At 33.6% G+C, this 19,909-nt stretch overlaps 1 long non-coding RNA gene across 1 annotated transcript; it reads right to left on the minus strand.

Moving 5' to 3' along the window:
- Positions 1 to 10,490: 10,490 nt before the first annotated feature.
- LOC134842534 (uncharacterized) lies at positions 10,491 to 15,940 on the minus strand. Its single transcript, XR_010162509.1, has 2 exons — positions 15,484 to 15,940; positions 10,491 to 10,740 (listed from the first exon to the last, which is right to left on the minus strand). It is a non-coding gene; the product is annotated as an uncharacterized LOC134842534 (long non-coding RNA).
- Positions 15,941 to 19,909: the final 3,969 nt, after the last annotated feature.

Genomic DNA, 19,909 nt, shown 5'->3' on the forward strand with positions numbered 1-19,909 from the left:
AAATATTATAGAAAGTTGAATTTCAAAAACAACTTTAATTTTAAAATAAATAATTTTTGCACCTCTGAATCATTTTGAACTTTCATTTTTCAAAATAACATGCTGACGAACAAGCAACAATTCTAGTTCAAATTCAGCCAATAGGATTCACTTAAATCTGCCACCTTCAATATCTCTAACACCAACCTACTAGCCGAAAGATATTAAACTCCAGGCATATCTATAACTATAACTTTACCACCCCCAGGTCAAAAATAAGCAACTCACTAAAACTTGACAACTAAAATAAATACTACCATAATATTACAACCCTCCCCTATCTAATAACGCGAAGATCAACAATGTTTTCCCAACTCAGAGCTCAAAAACCCTCCAACCAAAAATAACAAATTAGGCTAAAGTAAAAAAGGACCATAATCGTTTGGCCTAAAGTAAAAATATTTCAAAAATACCCCAGATCACCCGAAAATAAAAATAAAGCAAAGAAGACCTCACAAACACCATAAAATTAGCCCCCAACAATTTTTCACAAAACTCAACCCACTTGTCAAAAAATCCATAAATAACTCGACCACACTTGAATTTCGCCTCAAACAACAAAAAATATTCGACGAAGAAATCATTTCTTAAATGCTTTTCTCTCAATTAGTCCAAATCTTAAAAAATACAATCTTAAATCTTTTAATAGACTTTTTCATACTATTCAAACTTTTGTTCATATTTCTATTTGATACTTTTGAAGCTTTTATAATCATCTTAATAATTTTTTGCAACATTTTTTTAAATTTTCTACTCCCTATTTGAAATATATTTCCAACTTTCCCAAATAATTGATGATATTCACAGGTACGATAATTCACAATCTAGTTAAATGATACGAACAATTTTTAGTAGAACAGATATTTTTTTACTTTTTGTAATTTTCATCATATATTTATCATCCCTAATACTGACAATGTGCAAATGTGTAAAAAAGGCAATAGTCACATTCACCTTAGCAACAATCCTTTTAATTCTTTTCTTTGAAGAATACTACAATAAACAGAAATCTTCCCACTAGAAAAAATCAATCGAACACTTTCAAAAATTGCTAACCAACAATCACAAAATCAGTCTTCACCGACATCATCCCAAGAAAATCCAGCAATACCCACAACTACCCTAAACCCCCAAACATCCACACGAATTTCTTTTCAAGATAATCCTTACATTTTCGATGAACGACACGCTCGCTTATCCGAACCATTAGAACCAGTTCAGCGACAGGCACCTCTAAGTGAACCAACACATACTTTGTACCCCACATTACCACAAGAATTAAGTAGAATAAGAAACATTAGTCAAAACCAAAATACAATCGAAATAAATAGACAAATTATACATCCACGACGAAACAGAAGTTTTCAAACCCCTAGAGTTCATTTTGATATACCCCAATCACCAACACCGACTACTTCAGAAAACCCAAATAGTACATTACCAGAAACTCCCCCACTCCTTTCACAACGTAGCACCTCAAGTATACCCTCAGATTACTTAAGTTCAACACCAACATCTGAGCAAATACGTGAAAATCCCTTTAACCCCCCAATCCCACCGCACGACTACCATATTGGACAACTCAATCATATACACAAGTCAATCATATACACGATCATATAGTCAATCATATGGACAACTCAATCATATACACGACCCAATAGATATTTTTACGGATACAACACTATCATCACTACCAGAAATATTATCACTACCGTCAAAACCATCAATAAGTCAAATTTCACCGACACTTTTCCCTTTAAATTTTCGAAATAACCTCGACGCTGGATATCGAGAACAATCATCAACAAATATCCCTTTACGATTAGATTGGAACACATTCGTAGCACCCCCACCATTATTTGGACAACATCAAGAAAGTAACCGACTCCACAGTTGGGCACTCAACAGACTACAATATAGACAAGATATCCACGAAGGTATTCGTGAACACAAAATTCAAATACTTCAACAAAATAGTCTCCAATTGAAATTCGAAATCACGATCAAACTGAATAATATTGTTCAACATCCCTACCCTTTAAATCCACCAAATATAACGGCTCAATCGCTACCACCACCACTTATAACAACTGAAGTAATATATAAATACGATAGATATACCAAAAACACAATTGGTTACATAACATTTTATAACCCATACTCAGGATTATCATACACATGTATATTCTAAAAATATTAACATTCCAACACATCTTTTTTCTAATATTTTCCGACCAGAACACAAATCTTTCTCCTCGCACAGTACCCCAGGATTTATTAGTAACACACTACGATTGTGAAGAAAACGAACAAAAAACACTACACAAATATGCAATAAATCAAGTATCACAATGCGAAACAGAACCACAAGCTATAGAAACTACAAATGAAATAGCAACATTGTATTCAAAAGCCCGAGCAACAACAGTCACAGGATATAAATTTACAGCAACATTTTCCGAAAAGAAAGTATACTGTTCACAAGTTTCCAATGGAAATAAGAACCGACTTGATCACGAATCATTCTATCAAAGTAATATAGAGCGACTTTTACATCTAAATCCCTATGATTGTAAAAATGAATTACTCAGACTAAACCTAACAAGAAATAAAAACACAAACAGAAAATTAATAAATTTTCAAGTCTTTGCCGATTCTGTACATCAAGCAGAACTTGAAAGATATCAAGGAAATATAAAACTAGACGAAAAATACCCATACAACGGCGCACACGGAAGATTATCTTATGACATACACGATAAACACTGGATACCACACATTGGAATAAATGACCCCTCAAACTGCAAAGCAGACACAAAAATAAAGGATATCAAGAAATAATGTTTTTCGATTGGAAATTACAACTTGAAAAAGTACAACTCACACGAGACTTATCAGATAACACAATGATCTATCAAGGAATTAGATTACCTTGCAAAAATGATCAAGGTTATTGTGACCCTACAACACGGACACAAGCAACAATTGTTTGGTTTCCCGAAGATACATGTACAACATTTCAAGTAGCAAAAATACACGCCCGAATGATAAAATTTCATGAAAAATATTTTATTGAATCAATCCCATACGAACACGTGAACCCATCTCGTAAACAAAGCGCTGATTTCAAAAACATTCATGATACAGAAAATAAATTAACACGTTTCCAAATCTATCAAGAAACAGAATTTGGATGTAAATACAGAAATCCACTTTATAAAACACAATACTCTGAAATACTTGTCGAATACGAAAAAGGTTTCGATATGACTACTGGAAAAATAAATTTGACCCTTATGCCACAAGTCATCCTATAAATGAAGGAACATCATACATCCCAGTTAACTTTCAAAAAAGCACAGGTCAACCTGGTGGAAAACTAAAACCACATGACAGTAAAAGCACACGTTTACAAGAACTATCACTAATGAATAGCACCTATTTTGGTAATATTCATTATAATATCCACTTAGATATGAAGTTAGACTACACAATTAGTCGAATTTTTCAAGAAATGTCACTCTCCGAATTAGATACACTTCATCAACTATGCGAATTGGAAAGATCACAAATCTTACAATCACTCGCACTAGCAGTACTAAAAATACCTTACGCAGGATACTTATTATCAGGAAACAGATCAAATTTTCTAGATTACGAAGGAAACATTTTATGGTTTTATACTTGCACCAAAAAAGTATCACCCCTATATGTTTTTGAAGACAAACGTTGTTATAAAAGAATCCCTTTATTCCATAAAAACAAAGTACATTTTGTCGACACACTCTCAAGACGAACATATTTTTGGGATACCGCAGTCCCATGTGCATCAGAAAATAGCCACAAGGTAGTACAATTAAATCCCGATGAAGATAAATACTATCTCCTTACACCAAACCATACATTAATGCAATCACTCAAAAAGTTTTCACCCGAAAGCATCAGAGCCATTGCTCGTAATCCAATTATTGATTTACAATCAATTGGAATATATTCTAAATCGGATATCCAACATCACATTAGAACACAACAATTTCAGGAACTATTAACACAAATGGACACAATACAAAGACAATCAATTGACCAGAATTTAAAAAAACTTGCCGAAACCGCAGGATTCGCAGATATTTTTACACAAGATTATAGCGGATATTTTAAGGATATCAAAGACTACATATATTTAAACGGTGAAAAATACAGACCACCAGACATTTCATCTATAAATATTTTCAGTTTTGTCACAATAAAAAACGAAATTCTAGCTTTTCTAGGATGGCCCTATTAAATCTTAGAAAAATTAACTATCTTATACGCAATGTTTAATTTTATAGGATTTCTTTTCTCACTCTTAAAAGGAATCTATAACACATGCGCTATACACACACAAGTAAACAGACAAGCAAGTGTAGCACGCATACTGTTTGCAGGATTTTTTGGAATTTTTTTCATCAATAAACAAAATACTTTTAGATGCACAAAATAAAAGAATATAATACCAAAATATCCGCAAGACAAAACACATACAATGAAGAACATAATAATGTAGACATAACACCTACAGCACCACAGATACCAACCTTACCACAAAACCATCCATTATCATTAGCTCCCCGTAATTTTCGAAACTTAGCAATCGCACATAATCCAAATTCTTGACAAAATACAACACAAAGTCCCCTCCAACACATAATGACACATCATTCACAAAATGAAAATACATATGAACAAATTATAGAACAACCTCACACCACCACTTTTCAATCTCAAAATAATCATTTTTTTGGCCCACGATGAGCCGACAACTTGGATCCCTCCATCGCTCAAATTCCCACCCAGCCAACCTCCAAACTCCAATCCCAATCATTTCACTTTTTGTTTTCCCACCACCCGATTTTCCAATTATTAATACATCATCAAGCACGAATTCTGATACTAACTCAGATATTTCAGTTTTATACTCTATCTCACAATTTAATAAACCCAATGTAGAAACCCCTGATGAATTTGCAGACTCCGAACGATCTCCATCAAATTTTACCCAAACTAACTCCTCAGTTTTTTCAAAACCCCTTTTTCAACCAATTCCATCAAATCATTCACTCCCATCCGTTTCCATTCCTTCCTACGCTTCCCAAGTAACCCCAACCTATTCTCCACTCCATTCCGACAGATCATATAATAATTACCCAGATACCCCCCAAATTTCCCAGGAGCTTGATAATTTTATAACTTTATAACAACAATTCATACACCCTAACACCCTTGCAATACATCAACTATCATCCACGTTAACATCCTCAAACCCACCTACTCCTTCACCCTCCTCAGCTTACACTGCATCATTCACACAATCATCCACATCCACCGAAACACCTAGTAGCACTCACCGAGCTTATTGCACTTTTAAACGAAAATTCCCGAATCACCCATTCCCGACCAAACCCGCAACAGCCTGCGAATATATTAATCACCCGCAACACACAAACACGAAAAATTTTCTTGCAATCACATTACCCTCATTTCCACAATATACATTAAATACACCTAATGAAACTAATGATACACGTAGTTTTGTAGATGAACATGTTTTAATGCCAACACTTCATTGGACAGCTTATTATCATTTTACTAACCCCCTTTGCCTACCACTAACTAATACTCATGACAGCATAGAAAGAAACAAAGACATGTTATATAGACTCACTACAACACTAACACCTCGACAATTTACTTACGTAGGATATAAAAAATTACTAAAAACACTCACTGCACCCCGAGCTAACTAATTTACAATAGAATATTACGACCATAACCTCATCCGACCCAATCAAGACCAATTTTTAGATGAAGACCGCTTCGCTAACCCGCAACTGACAGAAAAATTTTTCATCAAAACATCATACGTATTCACACTTAATATTTTTGATAGAAAGTATGATCACATCATTTCAGAATCACTAGCTGATATTCAAGCTTACAAAAGTTTCCACAATAAATTTCAGTTATTTTCACTAACCTTTCACTTTCTTTCACCACATGAACGCGATTTGCACTGTTCCCACGATATTATGTTACGCACTAAGCAAACCCACACATATACATACTATCGTTTTATACAAAATCATTTTGATCTGCATACCCCATCAAGACAACCTCACCATCGTTTTCAGGTTCTTAATTCAAAGTACACATCACCATTTTTCCTTAAATTTACATATTGCATCAAAGATACTAACCTCCACGGCGTCCTCCGCAACTATGGCCCAGTTACCCAGATGTATATATTTTGTCCCATCACGAAGACCCTTAATGCCGAAGAATCCAGACCCTTCCTTATCCCGCATGAATTTATCCAGCCTATTGAAATACCAATATTAGAATTCATTCACAATACTAAATACAATCATAAAATATATAACCTCATTCAAAATACACCTTATGAGTTTGCAGTAGGCACCGAAGAACTAAACACCATTAAAGCACTTCAATTGCTTTGGCCACTGCTTCAAAATAAAAACATCATACGCATACTAGCCAAATTACTAACAACATCAGATATGATACACGACATCTTTCCCCACGGCTTTTTCCCAGAAGATTAACAGGTAAATATAACTTAAAATACTCTTCACTAATAAATTTAAATTAGTACTAACCATTTTTATCAATGTTTGATTTATATTTCTAGTCTTCACACCACGATCACCTACAAAACAGAAAAGAAAAAGAAAAATACAAACTTGTTAAATTCTCTAAAAAATTTGTTAATTTCTTGCACTAAATAATGTAATAAAAATCATACCAAATGTAGTAATTTCCTTTATAAATTATTTCCCCACAAAGCAGTAAAATTAAATACGATAAAAATTTTTAATTTAAAATTTCCCCAAAATGCAGTAAAATTCAAATTCTATGCAATAAATTGAGAAAATGAGAAAGCAGTACTAACCTTTTCAAATATTTTCATTCACTCTCACAAGAACTCTATCCAAACTCGCACAGCTCGCCCACGAAGAATTGTTTAAATAATGATTTTAAGTTTCAAGATTTCACACTCAACAACTCTAGCACACGATAACAAGTTTCAAACTTTCCTTTAACCCGGTTGGAAAGGAAATATATACTAAACCAAACTAACCAACGCAGCTTACTAAACACCACAAATCATAAAATAAAAGCATGACTAAGAAAAGAAAACCAACGGTACCCAAACCGGATTAACCCAGTTTAAAACTGGATAATTTATTCTTTTGAAGACTATTATAAAGTCTAAGAAAAAAATAATAAAACACAAAAAAGTCGCAAGACAAACCCATACCAAAAACAATTTGATTTTGAAAAAAGGACAACCAAATTAACATAAGAAAGACCAACATAAAACCAGCATAAAACGTTATCACAAAACAGGACCTCTCAAAGAAACAGCATGCAATCATACTCCCACCTCTGGCCTAACCCACCAGAGAGGACGTCCTGAGCATGCTCTATAGCCTGCCTAACCCACCGCGCTACATCCACGCTTTGTGACCACACTCCTATTTTTAATAAAAGGTACTCAAGGGTGAGTAACTCTTCAAAATAACCGAACAAAAACAAAACGCTTTTGTGAAAACAACTAACTAAATTCATGATTAAAAAACCGAACTAACATAATTTTATAAAATGTAAATTATACTTTGCAGTGTATAGATCAATACACAACAACAAAGACGAACATCCAAAGACTAGATGATCCCATCACACTCGAACGAAAGAATGGCTAAGCACAACCGACATGCCGTCCACAATCACGACTCAAAGGATTTAGAGTACGACTTGACTTCGCAGAAAAGGACTTCATTGAACTAGACCAATGACCAACTCGATGTTCAAGTATACGTACAGATCCGAGCTACAAGGCATCCCTTCCACACACGATCTTCACGCCATTCCCAGACGAGGTAGCACACAAAACAAGTTCTCTACACAATACAGGAAAGCCCGTCATAGCAAACCATCTTGAAATCGGATCGATTTCATTGGGGATAACAGTCGTTGTCGAATGACGACATAACAATTTCCTATCCATAATTCCAGCGTCCTGGAACTTCTTTACCCAAGAGGAACCGGATAAGAAAATGATGTTCGCCAAATTCTTCATCCATCCTTCAAATTGCAGAGAAAAAAGATGGGTGGAACCTGATCTAAACTACATTTTTTAATTGGATAAATTAGATATTTTACCACTGTAAAGTATTGAATATTAACCAATCATATTCCATCTAATTAACAACCCACTTATTTGTAAGTGCTGAAATTACTTGTAATTTCAGCACCAGAAAGATTTGAATTTAACTTAGAAATTAGTTGCCTCTCCAAGAGAATTTCAGCAGCCGCAATAAGCCAGTATACTCTAGATCTATTGAGCCTAGCAGAGACTAGTTAAACACCCTGAGACTAGTAGATATAAGAGTAAGATTAGGATCGGTATTAGACTAAGAAGTTGCACGAATCTATCCGGCCGAAAATAAGATAGCGTGACGAGCAGACGGTGTACCCTATCCGAAATTACTCAATGAGTTAGACAATCCATCTTAACTCAAAGGGGTGGAAGGGGTGGGTGAGTGTACGCTTTTTAACCCCCCTCTCTAAATCCGCCACCAAGGGGTCGGGGTATGACTGATCACAATTTATGGGACCAGGAATTTATTCATTTGCTTGTTGATATCAATTTCTCATTTGTCTATTCCTCAGAAATGCACATTTCAGTTTGAAAAGATCTTTTTTTTTTGTCGTTTTGTATTTCTGAGAAAAATAACTATCAAAGTTATGCTAGGCGAGACGTTTTCATACTTTCAAACTTATATGCTAGTGGAGCTTTAAACTAGTCGCGCGGTTGTCGATTTCGATATTCAAATTCCGACTGAGAGAAAAGTGACAAAATATTTGTGCTCGTGGTGGTTTTCTTTGTCGCCAGATCAAAAACGGTTTTTTAACTAACCATTGTTGGCAAAATTTTTTCAAAAAGCCAAAATTAAGCATGCTTATTACCTCAACGGCTGCGGTATAGACGGACAGTTTCTTTTGTGTACTTATAATTGTGTCCTGAAAGAAGATTTTCAAATAAATTTCGAGAATAAGTTCCCTCAAAGTTTTAATTTTGCTTCATATCTACTATTTCTTTTTTAATCCATAAATTATTTCAGACGTTTTCAAATGTTCCGATTGCCATTTGAAGTCGTCTCTGAACTTTTTTCCTGAGGCGTGTAGACTTGATATTACGACTTTTGAAAAAAAATACGGAATCTTAGCGCATTGTTTGGTTTTCATATTTATATAACTATGTAGATAACTGTTTATAATCGTTTAACTGAACAATTTTTAGTTACTTTTTCTTCATTACTTCCTGCGCTCGAAGTTCAAACTAATTTCAACCGAGAATATATCTTGTAAAGCCATGGAAATTTTAAAAAATTGTTATTTGGCCTATCTGGGACTGTTTCGGTTAACTATGCGCGTATCGAAGGCGGTGAACTAACCTGGCTCAAGAATCATTTAAAATTGAAATGAGGCAAGATTTACATTTTTAGTTGCAATATAAAGCTGAATGTACTTCACACGGTATACGAGTGGAATGTTTGAAAAATTCATTCTTCTTTGTCAATAATTACACCAGACAGGGTTTCCAGTTTTCACGATTTATCTTTGTGAGATTAGATGAACCACAATGAATTATCAGCAAATGTTACAGTAGCTAATTGATCCGAATTTCAAAAAAAGTGACGGAATATTTGTGCTCGGTGTGGTTAAGTCTCCAGATCAATTTAAACTTTTTAACTGGCCATTTTTGGGCAAAATTTTTTAAATCCATCTGAAAGGTATTGATAGTCTGAGTTTAAATTTAAAAACAAATATTTTACCTGTGATCATTTTTAGGGAAGTTATGAGGATTTGAAAATCGTTCCAAACTGGTTTGAGGCAGGCTAGTTGTCATAATTGTTGCGTACGGACATTTGGAGGGATGATATTTAGAAAAAAAGTTTTTTTGAGAAATTTATTCAATTTTATTCCATTGAAAACGATTTCACCTTTGAATATTTAGTATTTTTCAAGTGGAAAATAAATATAAGGAAAGCTTTTAATTAGTTATCATGTTTGTTCGTAAAGTTAGGTCAGCCGATTTCGCGCTTAGATTTGTGTTATATAAATTCACCAAAGCTCCTGATAATTGAAATCTTGCTTTTGGATTTTTTGGATTTTTTGGGTCAAAATGATTTACAGCAAAATGTCTTTCTCTAACTTTTTTTCTCAAAAAATTGCGTTTGATTTGTTTCCTGCAAATCAAAGTATGCGCATCTAAGAATGCGGTTTTGTTTTAAGCAATAAATCATGAAGTTTATTACATCACAAACCCGAAATACGATCACATACACATCTAGTGCACTTTGTAGCCATATGACTTATGAACATAAAAATGAAAAAACTCTGAAGTTAAAATTTCTTCGCAACATAAATAATGTTCCATATTTGTGATCAAAGCAGTCATCTGATCAATTGTTGAAAGTTAGCTGTGTCGACCGTTGGTTTATTTTTGCTCCTTTGTCTCGATTGTGGGGTTTGACCTCTGCACTAAGAAGCCCCGGATGACGCCGTCTCTCTTCATCGGCTGAGGGGCACTTAAGGGAAACAAGTCGTCACGCAGTCCGGCCAAAAACCTCTCTAAAAAATACAAATCTGAAATTCTGCGATGAAGTTAAAGTGTAATTAAGGCGAAGAGTGATTTCTTCGCAGTTAACTGCACCCGGGATAGTGATTTGTGTGATTGCTTTTTAAACTCCTATGCATTTGCGCAGTTTTATTTTTAACCTATTACGCACCATCAGTGGAGCATAAAACTAAAATTGACCGTCAAAGAATTTTTGCAAATTGCTTGCAGATATGACCTTTTATGGTTCGGGCCGTATGAAAAACGCTGATTAAACCTCCCGTTAAGCGACAAAAACATGTATACCTCTAAACTAGAAAGAAACGCATAACTTTGAATTTAGAAACTATTTTTGTCGGAAGTTATCGAAGAGTTAATTGCGCGCCTAATTCTGGAAGTTCGCATGAAATGGTAAGTTGAACTCAGAGGCGCCTAAGTTGTTGCTAATTTGTGTCACGTGATCTCATCAATTTGGACGTCTTAATTAACTGGTGGTAAAATCCTGCCCTGAATTGTCCCGGTTGAGTATGGGTTTGCATGTATTGTCCCCGCGTTGAAATTAAATTATTAAAATAAATTAGCTCAGAAATAAGCCAAAAAATTATGGTTATAAATTGGATAAACACAAATCCGACTAAATCTACAAATTTCTTTGAACATCTCGAAATGAATGTGAACTGAGCAAACACGAGAAACTTTTATTTAACTGATATAGCAGCTCTTTCGAAGCGAAACTTTGCAGAAAGTCGCAAAATAACTTTGCTCGGGGTATTTTTTTCTCTAGACAGTTTTCCAGTTGTAAACTAGCATTTTAACCTTCTTTTATTATACTGAAACCTTGAGAAATAAAAAAACGAAAGCTTTAGCTCAAACTTGCAAATTATTTCATCTGTGAAATGAAACCCTGAGATCAAACTTTTCTTCTGTGACATTTTTGGACAAGTTATGAGGGTGGGAAATAGTCAATTTGTTCAATTTGGGATGACTATCTCGAGCTAAATGTCCTATTTTCCATGAAACGACGCGTAGGTTCGGTAGCGAAAGAAATCGGTACAGAATTTTTTCTATTTTGAATGTAGGGTTACTAGTTGATTATTCAAGATAGTGTTAGACTCAAAAAAACCCGACATCAATAATCAAGGTTAAAATAGAAACAATTTTTAAACTTTTAATAGGATCACCAGATTACGCGGAAAAGAGCTCTTTTATCTCCTTTATAAAAATTAAGAGTAGTTCTAATGAGCGTTTGGTGGTATTATAACTTCGTAATTGTTACATTCGTTTTTAGGTTTCAATAACCCAATTGAAATGCAATTTTAGATAGTTTTAATTCAAACGAGTTGTTAGTAATATTAAATTGATGCTGAAATTTCCTATTTTAATCTGCATTTTAAAAGTCTGCATTTTAAATCAAACAGTTACTTTAAAATTATACTGATTTTAGTTTTTGTTCCGACTTTCGAAGAAAACGGAATATTTATGCTCCGTGTGGATTTTCTATACCCGATTGAAGACATTGACTATTTGAGTTCAATTTAAAAAAGATTTTTTACTCCGATTTTTTTTGTAGAGTTCTGGAGGTTTGAAAGTTGCCAAACTGGCCATGTTTTGGACTAGATTATGCGCGCTTGGAAGAATTTATTCAAATTGCTGAGAGGGTAACCCGAATTATTTATGCGTGGCGAATTATCTTGCACAAAAAAATCATTCTAAGTTGACTTGAGGCTAACTTATTAATTTCTTACGACTCAACATTTCACGCTTTGATATCATCCAAAATATATAGGTTTTCAATATTTTTTTCCCAAAAACTATTCGATATGAATTAAAGGACAGTCGGAACATTCATGGCTTTGCCCTGATATACGAGTAGTCTTGTTTTCCTTAACTTCAGTGCGGTCTGTTTTAAGTTAAAATAGCAAAAGACTTTTGACGACAATGCTTTGCTGTCAATTACCGGCACGGTACAAATTGCTGAAAAAACAGTGGCAATTAAATTTTTGCTGCGGCAATTAAATTTGGATGCTGACTACGCGAAACTTGATTCATAGTGTTCTTAGCTTCTAACGGCTGATTATGTTTTCATTTGTAATCTACCCCTTATTTTAACTGTTTTAGGTATTAGTAAAATTCGGACGTTGATTTTTTGTTCAAATTTTTGTCCAAACGTTCAAAATTTTATCAATTGATGGTGTCAAGTGATAGATTTTTTGCATCAAGTGACGCAATATTTGAAAAAGAAATCTCGTATTTGGCCTCATTTTCTTATAGGATTGATTTCGGAGCCCAGATTTGACTGCTTAGATGTTATTTTACAACACCCTTTCTGGGCCGACTGACCTTAAACTTTTTCGAAAGGTGCTAAATCAATAAACATAAAAAGTATTGTAGGGATGTAAGTAACAAAATACCTAATGCATCTGCAGTCTTTAAAAGAGCTGTAAAACAGTCTTTAAAAGAACTCTAAAATCGAGTGCCCGGGTGTCTGGACAGAGCTCTGAATGTTTCGTCTGTCTTCTAACGTGGATCACAAGCTTTTTGTTTAAAAAATCTTACACATGATTTCAATCCCCTTACTAGCTAGCTATGTTAAGTACCAGATGGCATATTTTGCGTGTGGTTAAGCAATAATAATATCAAAATGCTTGCCTCTGTTCATTTTGGAATGATCCAATTTACCTCTTCCGCTTTAATATTCGCAAACTCAAACCAGTGTAGTTTTGATAAAAATAGATCACAGGTGAAATATCTTTATAGATTTCAGTTTATGGCGGTAATAATTGTCAGGTGGTATTTTTGTCTGCAATGCTCAGTTCAAAAACTGAAATTGACTGAATAAAAAACCACCCCAAGAATAAAACTTTTGCACTTTCTTCGAATACTGGAGCAAAATTTTTAAATTGTATTCAAAGCATTATAAAATTTTTTTCTGTGTTTCTTTTATCTGAAAAAAAAAACAAATCCAAAGTAGAAAAAGAGAAGCCAAAGTAGAACAGAAAGTTCCCACCGCTAGAATTTGTGTAGAAAATCATTTGAACGTTTTCATTTTTTAAATTACTTACTTTTTCAAAAAACGCGATGAAAAATAAAATTCAATTACAACTAAAATAATGTTAAAGATAAAATATTCTTTTGAAATCCAGATTCATTTTGGGATCCAAATCGCGGCTGAAAGATCTATGATTTGAGACAAATCATATTAAATTTCTCAAAATCCGCCGAAAAAAAACACATCCTAGGCCATAGAGTTTCTTCCAGTTAGTTTTAGTGACGCAATCGGAACAAAAATGTATTTGCACATGGGTGGGGTTCGAGAAAACTAAGTCGATCGATTGGAATTCAAAAATAGGGGAGCCCAGGCCAATTAATTATCGTTCCAAGCGTTAAAAAAAAAGTTACTGATTGTTTTGAGCGCTACATCTTTTGTTTTGGTCTAAGAAAACAACTTTGAATGTATCCTAAATTTTCTAGAGATCCCTACAAAATCTTCTTCTTATAGTGTTTTACAACAAATGTGAATCTCACAAAATCTTAAAAGGCCCTGATAAAAATTTCAGATATAATTTTTGTATATTGGTGTTAAAAATCAGTGACTTATCAAAATCAATGACTCTTTGGTACTATTTGAAATTTACTAGGAGCACTTTAGGCGCCAATATATAGTGTTTTATTGTAATTTAGGGCAGCTGGCAAAATCAGTTTGTTCAACCAAAAAAGGTAGACCAAATTACAAACCCTCCCCCCCCCCCCCGTAAGAGTATGGTCGTAAGAGTAGTTCGCAGAACCAAATGCGCATAAATTTCAGCCAACTAAGTCCTTTAAACTGCTTTAAGCAGAATGATTTCCACTCCAATTTCGTTCCATTTTTTACCTGTTTTTGTTTCAAAAATTGCCTGCGTGCTCGTCCCTTGAAAGTGCTACCCTAAATCGAGAAAACTAACCTATAAAACTGTATGCAATTTTCAATCAGGGCTCATCAGCGGTTCTCTGTAAGCAGCTGAACCGCTTGCATATTGTTTTTCCCCTCGTGGATAAAGTGACTTTTAACTAATTGGTCGGAAACCAAAAAACACTCGCCAGTTTTTCTAGGAATAGCGACAGTTTGTTTTGGTTACCAGAAACGGGACAAACATGGCGCTTTAAATGATGACAAATTTGACCATCTCACGAGTTTTCCTTGAAATAACTAAAATCTTATGCGACAAGGATAGTCGGTTTCTGTGCAATTAGCACAGAATGTTTTGACCATAGTCTTTAGAAATTTTTTTTTTCAAATTAGTATACCTTTTTCTGCGTGGTGTGATAAAAGGATTTGACATGAAACTTTAATTTAGGCATGTTCGACAATCATTGTAATATAGGCAAACCTTCGTCCCTCGAAATTAGGTGAAAAATCGAAAACTTCAAACCGGTTTTTCTCGACTAGAAAAAAAATTGAAATTTGTTTATGTGGTTCGAATCATGACTGAAAGGGATTTAATATGATGTATCAATCAACCTAGTCCAATGATTATTTGTGGCACCTGATTTTCCGTGGAAAACAGAAAGAAAAAAAAGAAAAAAATAAAACACACGCGAATGCAAAATTTCTTCCCATTTTCAATGGTCGGAACAAAAAGCTTCTATGCGATAGTTCCTCCAGTTACTTCGTTATGTGGTCGAAAAAATTACAAATTAGTATGCGTTCCATCGAGGTCAATTTTTGGGGAGTAATACCAGTAAGCTCATAAACAATATTAATAATGAAGAGAACTAACCTTTATCAAATCCATAGTTTCTGAACTTCTGATGTACCCAATTTCCGTCTGGACTACCACGCTGGCTTGCTCCTATCTCATCGTTACTTTGGTCAAATTCCGCATTTCGAAGAGGCGAGTAGGCTTTCGCTACGCACTCGAAAAAAATTGGGACCAAAACAACGAACAAAACTGCCACCAAAAATTGATTCATTATTGTTGATCAAAAATTGATATTCTTCAAGCTTTTCGACAAAATTGGTGTTTTCACTCGTTACAAATTGTTTTCAGAGGTAGATTTTATAGTCGATTTCACACCAAAATATTCAAGTTATGATTATCAATTAGGGGAAGGAAACTGCTTTTAAAATTTGCGTCATCAGCGGGTTTCAATTTCTTTGATGCCTAATTAACAAAACTAGAAGTTATCACACAATCACCGACTCTCTTCCTGTTGCAGAGGGTACTCAAGCATTTAACTGATTTCACTCAATTTAAAAGCATTAACTGAACCCCTACAAAAGTATTTGGTGCTTTTCCGGTGAAATGGGAAAACCAATGATTCGAAAACAAAAAGATTTAACAAAGCTGTTCTTTTAACACCTCGGAATGGGTGTCAAGTTTACTGTGCTTTTAAACCTGATGATTTTCTTGTAATAAACAAATTAACTCGCCTAAAAAAATTGATGAGTGTTAATACCAATTCGATATTTTGCCAAAAAAAATTTTAAGCCACGTAATAATGGTTATATCGGCCACAGCAAAAAAATGAAAACAATTCGACACATCGTGAAGATTAGACTAATTGTTTGCAAAGTTGAAAGTTACATCGGCTAATTTTAAAAAATGTTTGATTCCAAAACACAAGAAAATTCGTTCATGATCATTTGATCCGCTGTCATACCGGATAAGATTTCCGAAAATTTCAAGAATATCGAAATTTTGCGCAAAGGAGTTGATGCCATACTTTCATCTAGCTGCTGCTTGTGTGTGCGTGCAGCTATTCTAATCAATTTGTCTTTAATTGAGACGGAATTCGAGCAAAATTAGTTTTTGGTGAAAATTATTTTTTTGCTTCAAACAAAAGTCATAGCCTGACGCTACAAGAATTGTTTTGTTTTTAGCCGAAACTCTGAGTTTGAAGGAACACTCAATAACAATTTAATTTTGTTTAAGACTTGAGTTTAGCATAAAATTGCTGTCAGAATTTTATATCCGCCAGAAATCTTAAGTGAAATTGTTATAAAGTAGCACAATCAGGTTTTCTTAGTAACCATGTTGGTTCAGTGAAGCATTTAAATGAAAATCAGTTACGAGCTTGTCGATAAAAGTTTTTAGTAATTTAGGAGGACTCATTTCAGCAATTATAGTTGAGACAAACCTAGTTTTTAAATGTGATGCGTGCGTTAATTGTAAGAAAAGTTTTGATATGATAAGAGTTAAGATAAAGCGTTAGTTTTGGCATTAAGTTAGAAAATTGGAGTTGAATTGTCGGGCGTTTAAACCTTTTCGTAATGATTTGACTAAGTATCAAAATGTACAGTGTTAAATTGAATGTTATTAATTAGTCAGACACCATAACAATTAAAATTTGATCAGTTTAACTGCTGGTACGCTTTTTTGATATGATTGCATGAAGTTAATAAACAAACCTAATTTTGTTGTTGTTTCTTACATATCTACTGGGGCCTGGAAATTAAAAGTGAGATTAAGATCAGTATTAGAAAAAAGAGTTCCATGAGACAGTCCGCCCAAAAAAGTTAAGAAACATATGGTGTACTTCATCTGAAACTACTCTAGGTCCCATCTCAGTGAACTATGAGGACCAGACTTGTCAAACATTTTTTTGAATATGAATTCAACAAGAATTGTTGCACTTTTGTGAATTATGCAAATATGTGATATTCTTGGTGTTCAATGAAGAGTACTGAAGATGAAGGATTAATTTTATTTATAGACCCGGGAGCTCTCAAAGAGTCAGAATAAACTATGGCTAAAAGTGGTTTTATGTCACAGAAAAGCAGATTTTCACAAAAAAAAAAACGTTCAAAGGGTGTCGTATGTGGTATTATATTAAAATAGTTTCAGCCTTGATTGGGACTCCAGAAAATAATAAGTTGCCTCAATTACAGAAAAATAACTTGCATTCGCATCTCGGACATAACTTCATTGAAGTGAATCAACTGCCTTAAATTAACTCCGTCTAGTTTTTTGCGAATAATCTTTAAATAATATTTAGACTAAAATAATTGCATTTAGAGCTTCCATTCAATTTATTTGTAGTACTCAAGAAATATTAAAGCAAAAAGAAAATAAATAAATAGTGATTAGGGTAAATTGTTCAGTTTTAATTAACTTGATTGATTATTCTACTTCTTGCACAGCAACCCATTGCCCTGGTATAAATTATGAGCACGTCTATTTTTTAATAAACGCTTTACTATCTAAGTAGAGCTTCCCAAATCCCTATAAAAAAGAGTACGCTTTTGAAATACTGTAAAGTTTTAAAACAAACAAGGTTCTTGTTAATAAAACAATTGCACTCCAAAAAAAAAATTTTTCATTGAGGAAATTTAAGCAAATTGAGGGCTCTTTTTCCTTCCTTCTCCCCCTTCTCACATGAGAGTCAAATTTATGGTGTAACGAATGATTTTACCAGTTTAATTATAGAGACAAAACAAGTTTGTCTTAGACTAATTAGTCCGCATGTCAATTTTCAGGAAGGAAAAAAGCACGTGTTTAAAAACTTGTCGGGAAAAGGGTTGGATTTTGTCATTGAAAACTCTCTCTACCATTTATATTGATTTAAAAAAGGGCTCTTTTTCCTTCTACCTTTCTACCTCCCCCTTCTCACATGAGAGTCAAATTTATGGTTTAACGAATGATTTTACCAGTTTAATTATAGAGACAAAACATGTTTGTCATAGACTAATAATTCCGCATGTCAATTTCCGCATGAAGGATAATGCGAGCAAATATTATACTTCTAAAAATTTGTATGTGCGGGGGGGGGGGGGTCGGGGGAGCGAAAGTGTTTAAGATAGCTCAAAATGTATCTGTTTACGATGTAACGCTAACCTTTTAACATGTGAATATTCGTGTCTTTGTTAATACACTTCCGGGTTAAAATCACAGAGGTTATCAGTACTGTTCAAGTAGAACAACAGATGTAAAACAAAATTTAGTCCTGTATCAGCGTAAAATCTGAATTTTACTTTGTTTTTACATGACCAAAAATTGAACAGGAAAAAATTTGCCAGAACTGTTCTAGAACTGTAACATAAATGTTACAGTTTTGTTTTATTCTGTTTTTTTTTTGAAAGCCTCCTGGAAAACTTTCTTACGAAGTTTCGATTTGATTTCAAACTTTTATCACGTGTCGTAACAAAAAAGAAAAACTGTTAAAATAGCTTTTAGTATAAGAACTTGCCAGAAACTACTGAAAAATTAGCACTAAAAAGAAATTAGTTAGCGTTGGTAGTTAAAAAATCTGAGCACCTAAAAATACCTAGAAAAAAGACAATTTTTGGTAAAAGTATGGAAAAAAAAGGTTTTTTTTTTAAAATGTGAATTGATGCATACCCTCGCAGCTAGAAAACAACCTAAACGCAGTTTTCTTATAAAAAATATAAATTGTTCAGCGTTGTTAATTGAAAGGCTTGAGCAAGTAAAATTGCCAGGAAACACAGTAAAAATATGGAATTTTTTTTTTTAATTGATGCATCCCCCACAGCTAAAAATATGCTCAAAAATAATCACACAGAAAAAAAAACTGTGAACAAAGCTGAACAAAAGAGGTGTTCAAAGAAACGCTTAACATTACTCACATATTGACTTTTGAGCATTGTTAAACATTTCAAGTCGAGTTCAATCAAATTAAAAAGACATTCAGCTGCTCTTGACTTTGTGCCTCCAAAAACCTAAGTTTTGTAACGAGGGGCTTAGTTCAGGACAACTTGCAATTTAGTTTGCTTACTTTAGTTTGTTGACTTAAATTATCATATCTGTTTGCCAAAAATTGCGTCAAGGCTATTTAATCATCAGAAAATTTTGAAATTTTTTTCTCTGATTTTTTTTCTGATGAACATTAGTTACGCGCATTTTCATTGATTGCTTGTATATTTATTGTGCACTTTCTTTTTATAGTATCACTTGACTTTGGTTTATGATGATAATTAGCCTAATTTTTAATTGTGTTACAATTGAGTTTTAAAACCGAGATTTTCTCAAAGTTTTTAAATTTTTTTTTCAGAAATTAAAAAAAAATTTATATACAGTTTTTAAGTTTACTATTCATTTAAGACTTTTACATTATTTTTTTCTTTGAATCAAAAGAGGCAATCACTTTAAAAAAATTAATATGAGCAGGATTCTGGAATCAATCAAGTTTTTTTTAAAGTGCAATAAGTCTACTATTGTGGCATTTTGTTGAACTATCAGCATCTTA

Source organism: Symsagittifera roscoffensis, chromosome 3 (genome assembly GCF_963678635.1).
Source record: "Symsagittifera roscoffensis chromosome 3, txSymRosc1.1, whole genome shotgun sequence".
Lineage (NCBI taxonomy): Eukaryota > Metazoa > Xenacoelomorpha > Acoela > Convolutidae > Symsagittifera > Symsagittifera roscoffensis.